Raw genomic sequence first — 8161 nt, forward strand, 5'->3', positions numbered from 1 at the left:
CCACACTGCAGAATCCACTGTGCCCTGCTATAGGGGCCATGTGCTGTAATGTACAGCACCAGTGTATTGGCATTTGGTGTATTCTCTATGCACCAGGTCAAAGGTCAACATAGAATCCAATTATCTGCATTAATCTTTTTACTGTGAAGATGGTTTGAAGTCAGATTGAATCTCCACAAGGTCACGTCCCCAAAGTTAATGTAGTAGGAGTCCACAGCAACAATAGGCAACACACCGGTCAGGGTGGTGTCGTATCGTTTCCACCATTATTCACAGTAGGAAAAACATTGTTTTTCCACAAGGCTGAAAAGTTACACGTGTTTGAAATTCAAAAGTGCAACAATTGTTGTTTTTCTTTCTCTACATGTTTGTCATGCAGAAGCGACGACACTTCTGAGAAATATGAGGTTTGAATCACGTTGATATGCAAATGCTCTCGCTCATTTTCTTGTCCTCTCTGAAGCAGCTTGAATTGCCTGGCATGGAATAATCAACGGGTGGCATTAATTTTTTTTCTGGTGAGAGACGAGAAAATTAAGACAAATTATAATGAATTAGAATGTAATTAATGTTTAGGCAATGCATACCAATGAATTATTGTGAGATTTTTTAATGAATAAAACATGACTGCATACGATGAATAACATAAATAAGAATAAGCTTTATAAAAACACTGGCTGCTTTGATACGGCTGGGAAGCAGAATTCATCAGCAACGAGCTGCTTTGCATAAACGATCACTTCTTAAATAATGCAGACACGCTTCTGACATCGTTTTCTGATAATATTCATCTGATCCTGTGTGAGCTTTGAAGCGGATCAGGTTATCATCAGGTTGTGCCGCAGCAGCAGCGTGGGAGCAGGTATCACTACAAAGGTTTACAGCACCTTACGCTTTCCCACTGGCAGCGACACAACACCCTGTGGCAGTAGCCACCGCCACTCACGCCTGACGTGGGCCTGTTATCGACGCTCGCGTGCACGGCCGCAGACGGCCTCCTGCACACGGAAGGTCCCGTGAGGCGCTGACCTCCCACACAGGGTTCACTGTGAGAGCACGAGGCCTGACGGAGGCGCGAGGGGAGATGTTCACCTGACCCGTGGCTGAAGCAGAGAACATGTCAGAGGTACAGCTTCCCCAGCTTGAATGTGCGAGCTAATTAATGAAATCATCGATCACCTCTCCATCATCAAACTTGCTGTGCGCCATTTTAATATAAACTCAAATCCCATTTATGTTCACTGGTGCGAAATAACAACTCACAATCACATCAGCCGGATGAATTCAACCATAAACCTTGGAGGAAGTCGTTTGATGCCCACAATTTATGGCTTTTTTTATTGTCTTTAAATTTTATTTTTTCTAGCGTAACCACGGGGAAATGGCACCTAAGGAATGGCAGTTATGGCTTGCTTACATTGATCTTTATTCCATATTTGTTTTATGAACGCGCCGAGGGATTGAGGCCTAACTTTTTTACGCGATGCAGATGAAACAAATAAACAAGTTCATAAGGAAACTCCGGCAATATCTTTGATTTAATTGAGATCACATAAATTCTATCACATTTTATTTTGCCGGGTGATCACACCCGCGAGGATGATGTCATTACGGTTAATTTTATCGCTCTCGAAGCGGAGATGGACCTGCGTGCAGGAAAACGCAGCCGCCGCCTCATTCGGTGATCACAGTTAAACTGCTGAAGTCAGGGCTCTCGGATGGAAATCCATTTATTCCAGTGAAACCGTTTGGATACAGATGTCTTCTTTTTATTGCCTCTAAAATTGTTTTAGCTCATTGTAAATATTCGAATAAACGCCTTATTAAATGTTTGAGCTGTGGGATCCTCGCGAGAAACCGCCATTAACATAAATGCAGCAGTTTTAGGTTGCAGCACTTCTCGTTCCGGCTTCTGGAGGTGATAACGACCACACTTGCAAAATAGGACGCGGGGAGGATAGAAAGTGGAGGGAGAGAGATGGAGTAGGGCGCTGCCTTGCAGTTACTAATCACATGATTCCACCTGTGATACGACAGAACGGCTTGGAGCCATGACAACGCCCATTCACATGAGCGCCGTCCAACGATGAGGGATGAAGGCTACTTGTTATGACGCCAACAAAAAAAAAGGTTATTGAACAGGCAAATGTTCTTGCAACCATTAATCACCCATCAGCTGTGAGTTGAATGCACACAAGTTTATATGCGCTAGATTTATGTGGCAGAAGCAATTTGACAAAAATCCATACAAGTCTTAGGAGTCGGAGTCGGGCCGTGATTAATGGGGACTACTTACATAAGAGTAAGTGAGCGAGCGTAAGGAAAAAGCAGAGACAGAGCTGGAGGACATGTAGAAATGACAAACCAATGGTGGGAGACGATGAGGGGGAAAGGACTGAAGCAAGGAGGTTAGAGTTGTGCAAAATAAAAGTCAAAATCCTTCAATCTACTCTCAAAATCAACAAAAAGTGTAATGCTTTCATCGTTGACACAACATCTCTAGTTCAAGGTCCTCCATGAAATCACCTCCGCATTACGTGATTTACAAGTGTGAAGGACAAATGCCAAACACTTCTCTCCCATTGCACTTAAACAACATTATGCCCATCCTGGTTACACACAGAGGTGCAAAGGTAAAGTGCAAAGTTGACCTTTGGAGACCCCACACCAGCGAGGCCTCGCCTGAATCGCTCCCGTTGCCTGTGTGTTGCCTAGTGAAATGAAGAGACACGAGTCACAGAAAGAAGAGTCAGCGAGTGGAAAAGTAAAGAAGAGGAAGAAGTGAGGGGGAAACAACACAGATGAGTTTCACAGTGAACCTGGAGTCACCTGCTTAGCTTAGCGCGGCGCTAACAACCTGCTAATGTGGACAAAAACAAAGAAACCGCGTCCACTTGCACTACAGTAAACATGAGCTACGACATTTAGCTAAAAGGTGAGTTTAGCATAAATAAATGAGTTGACTGGTTTTAGTTGTTGCGTTACTGTATGAGCAGTGTGGTGTTTTATTGTATATCTGTAGTTTAGGTCTAGTGCTTTTATGACAGTGTAAAAGCATTGTGCAAACATTATTATATTTATAAATGGTCCATATCAAACAAAACATAAATGGTAATGGTAACGATATTGAATATCGTTTTAGGCCCAGGAACCAGGACCTCTGAAGGCTAAGACTAATTATTCAGCAGAGGTTTGACGAGATATAACCTGCCGCTCAGCACACGAGGACTGTGCCTCCTAATACTACAGGTAACGATCAAACTCACTCTTTGTGTTTTCAGATGTGATTTGATGAACATATAACTTTTTAATTAAACAACTCAAACACTCCGATGTGCTTGATCGTGTGGGGAGCGGAAGTTCCTACTTAGAGCACAAATGGTGACGAGGTTCCTTCCTGACATATGAATCATGAGATGATGTTATGCAAAGCTAGCCTGGGCGGTGAAGTCCCGCCGCTTCCCCGGCTCGCAGCCGCGTGCGCTAGCTGCTGATCCGATGCCGGCCGCGCACAAACTGCCCCCGACGTCAGTACGGCAACATCTGTGGCATCTCTTCGCTTTGTTTTCCCTTCCTTTTCCTGCCGTGCATTTCACAAGCACGCTTTCATTTCTGAACCGCGTCAAGCTAACGGAGACGCAGAGCGCTGCTCGCCGCGCGCCGGTTTTACGGCAAAGCGCCACCCACGAAAACGCAACACGCTTCTTTCTCTGAGAGAACGATCCGAGTGATCTCATTATTCCCCATGTGGATAAATGTATAATGTATGGAGCTGCTGTGTGTGCGGGCCGGAGCTCACACATGCCAGCGTGTGTCTCTGAGCTCAATAATTAACCCGGCCCTCCAGTCGGGCCCGTTGTCTCTCTGCAGTCTCTCCGTCGCACACAGTTCCCGTGCCACATCACAAACGCAGCGGCCGGCCCAGCGGCGATTGTATTGACCTCGTGCTGTAGGTGTGTGTAAGTGTGTGTGTTGAATCCCTGACTCATCCTGTGGCTGGAGGCCAGAGTGGAGCACAGCTATATTCCATTCTGACACTTTGACAGACACCGAACCATTTCCATCCCACTGTGCCCCGGTAGCTCTGCCACTCTGCTGCACTTCTCATTATTGTGGGGACCAAAGGAGGCGTGAGGCTAGAAATGGGAAGACGATGATTACTAAAAGCTACACAGCACATACGTGTGACCCTGGTCGGCCTACAGCGCAAAACCAGGGCCTGACATGCTGGGGTATTGTCCAGGATTGGAACCAAGGACCTCAAGACAAGCTTAAGGCACATTTGCCCTGTTTTTCTTCAATATGCATATTACCACACTGTATGTGTGTATACTACTGTAGTGCAGTGACATAAAATGTGCCTCTCTCACAGTATGGGAAGAAATGTTGTGGTTCTGCTATGGTTTGGTGCCCAGAGCGACTTACTACTCAAAGACACTGAGCTACATCCTGCTGTACTACGGATGGTGAATATGAAATCAGCCGTGTTCAAAACAAAAGTGCCAGCGCTGTGATGTTGAAAGGAACGGGGCCTTCGCACCGGCTGGGAGCCCCGTGGATGTCAGGAGGTGGAGCCCGGCCCCGGTGCCCTCCAGCCCCGTTTAACCCGCGGTCAAGTTCATCACCGAGTGCAGGTTGTACAAGGCGCGAGGATCCTCCAGTCTGCAGGGGTCTGGCCTTAGCAGGTAGGATCGCACATGCTCTGCACGGGCGGGAAACTACTGCACGACCTCCCCTCAGGTTTTGGCAGAAGCATCGACCAAAGCGGAGAGGAGAATCTGGCTGCGAGGCCTGTTTAGCCTGCGTGGATGTCTTCAACTTTATTACAGGGAAGACGACTCGTCCAAAACCGAAAAGTCCTCTGAGAACGTTATTTTACCGAACTGTTCAAAACATCCACTCAGCAGATCCTGTTCTGTCAAGTAACAACTTTAGCACCTGATAGTTTATGATTAAATGTTCAAATATACATCAATTATGCACCAAAGTGTGTTAATTATTCAGATGTAATTATTTTCCTTTGTATCTGACAATTACCATTTTAAAAAGAATATGCATCACAAACCATGGATCCCAATAAGAGTTTTTGCTCCAAGGTTAATGAAGAAAAATATTATTCTATAAAAATGACCCGAAACATTGCGTTTGAATTATTGCCATCATTCATCAGAAGCGTAGGGACAGGAACATGTGTCCCAACATAAACAAACGCGTTCACTCCAAGCCATTCAACTATTGATTCCTCGGTGATCTTTTTAAGCAGCCGTTGGTCCAACACGCTGCTGCCTATTTACATAACTCATTTCCATACCAAAGTAACACTGTCCATGACACTTACTCATGAATAATTCAGCAGAGGTGTATTTACATAAGGTGCAGAGCCGAGCCTCAACCTGAATCCTCCACAGGCGCTCGCTGGGAATGACTTCAGGATGAGGTCTTCGATGCGTGGGTGACTTCCGCATCAAGCTTTCTGCCTGCTCCTCTCCCACGCTAATTAATTAGCTAATTTCAGCCCGTGGCAGCATTCGCCTATGCAGGAACGCGTACCTGCGGTGGTGGATCGTGAACGGCGGCCTCCCTTTCGCTAATGCATCTCGCCGCCGCGCGTCTGTTTTTGCGTATGGATGCTAATTTGTTTTTCAGATCGTACAGGAGACACCTTTGCATGCGTCGAGTCCATGGACGTGATGCTAGGTTTCGCACGCGGATGCTAGCGTGTGAGCGTCAGGTTGGCGCCTAATCCCAGGTCAGGAGCTGATTTAAGGTCCTGCAGGAGGCACAAAGTGAGGTTTTGAATAAAGAGTCTGACTTTGCATCCTCTGCCTTCTTCCTCCCTAACACACACACACTCCAAGTGTGAAACTCGCGTCCCTTGGCACACCTCGTTTACTTCCTGTCTCTCGCTCTCGTTCTGCACCCGCTGGGGGCAGGGAACAGCTGCATCCCGCGAGAGGCCGAGTGTCGGGAGCCTTTGGTGAAACCTCCGCCGGCCGCGCCGGCACCTCAAGGAGCAGTCGCTCCTGTGCGTTGTTGTGCATGAGCTCCGTGTGATGAACCCACGGCGCATGAACGCACACAAGCTCGGATGTGCCTGCGCTGCAAATCCAAAGCTCACCTGTATGGCAATGCAATGCACATACAAATCTATGTGCACACACAATAAATCCCCACGGATTTGATGATGCTAAGCAGCAGGAACCCCAGGGAGCTGCCCGTCTTGACTAAACAAAACAGATGTTTATGTGCACAATGTCATGCTAATGTCAGCAGCCGCACTCACAGGCCTCTTTATTAAGCACGCGCCTCCACTCCCGCCGTCTGCCAGCGTGCCCTTGAGCAGGACCTTCAACCCGTGCCGTTGTGTAAGCAAGGCTTGAGTTTGAGTGACTGCGTGCGTGGCGCTGACTGCAAGTGAAGCTAAATCAGAATATGTAGCTCAGCACAGAGTGCGGTAGGAGCCCGGAAGCGTCTCATAGCTCCGTCTAAAGGATTCAGGGGAGGTGGGCTGGAGTCGGCGGAGCATCGTTGGGTCGAATGAGATCGCACTGCCCAAGTGCTGTGGCAGCAGTGAAAATATTTAATTCATGTGTCGATTTTGCAACTCACGAAACCACCGGGCTCCGTCTAATATGTGAAGCACGCCACATCACGGGGCCATTCCGGAGCACGCCGGGGTTCCCCCCCGACGCGGCGTCAAACCGGCGGCGGCAGCGCGCGGCTCTGCTCGGCGCCGCGCCGCCAACAGCACCGCAACAGGTGCGCGCGGCATCGGCAGCGTGGGCTGATAAAAACCCAGCATCGCCCGTCACTGCCATAGCAACCACCTGGGCCGTGCAGCAGCGCAGGCACAGATCACAGCAGACGCTTGGGGCTCCTTTCTGGATACGAGCCCCACGTTCACTGCATTTCCGTTGCCGCCAGTGGATAACATGCTGCTAGTTAACCGCTGAATGCTCCCCTCTCATCGCCCGCTCCGGCCACAATTAGGTTGTGACGCACAATGTACTCACAAAGCGTCAAAAATATTTTTCTCAAACAGACGTTACTGCGTCGCCTTAAAAATACAATGATTATATAATTTGCGTAACCACTGAGCTGGTGTCACTGGAATCAAGGAAAACAGACAGCGTTAACGTCCTTCATTATATTCATGCTCATCGTGTTCCAGACTAAGCACGCAATGTGTTTATTAAGCGATTTAATGACTGATTAAATGTTACCTCGTCTGTTTGTGACAGAAATAAAGTGCATTTCTGTTTTTCATGGGAATAGCATTATATTGGAACTACTGTCCCTGAACTACTCGTTCTGACTGATCTGGAAGAAGTGGTTTTGCATTATTGCCACAAAAGACAAAATGCTCGCTTTAGTTACTGTTGAACTCACGACCCTCTGGACTTCACCATCCGTCAGACCAGCTCCTCTCCTCAAGCCGTCGCCAGTGAACTCACCAAAGAGGCGCTACTTGTGTGCGAGCAACTTGTTTTTCTGCGGTGGAGATGGCAGCCAGCGCGCTGCCTCCAACCTGGCACATGGGATTAGTGTCTGCTCTCACTGCTGCCATGCCAATCAGTTCACCACAGACAGAGGGATGGCAGCCCACCCACAAACACACGTGTAAACACCACCGAGCCACCAGCCTCTTCTGAGGAGCCACATGACGGCGCGGGACCCGAAGCCACTGACAGGTTCTCCTTGCGAGTCAACACAAGGAATGCGATGGAGTGTGTTTAGCCGGAGGGTTGAGGGGCGAGCGGGGAGATGTATTGTGCATTCAGCACACACTGCAGATGTCTCCTCCATCCATCTGCTGTGCTTTATAAGAAGTAGAACTTCGATCTTTTTTTTTTTGTTTTCTTCCCATCTCTTTAACACATCAGTCAATGTCCGTCAGGTGGCCTGTGCAGAAACAGTCGTATGACGGATTCAGGGCTCCAGCGTGTGCACCAGTTACACACCCTGAACATCCGGCGCAGTTTATGTACAGAACCGTAGATATGTTACGCAGCATGTTCAAACGGCATTAATATTTCTCGTGACTACTTTTTCTCTGTATGGAAACAGACAACCAGGAAATGAGTTATCACACAAGAGGAATGCCACAGCTCTGTGCTTCAGCTCTACAACACAACAACAGGATTTAGAGAGTTGAAAAAAG

The sequence above is a fragment of the Betta splendens genome, chromosome 2 (assembly GCF_900634795.4).
Source record: "Betta splendens chromosome 2, fBetSpl5.4, whole genome shotgun sequence".
Lineage (NCBI taxonomy): Eukaryota > Metazoa > Chordata > Actinopteri > Anabantiformes > Osphronemidae > Betta > Betta splendens.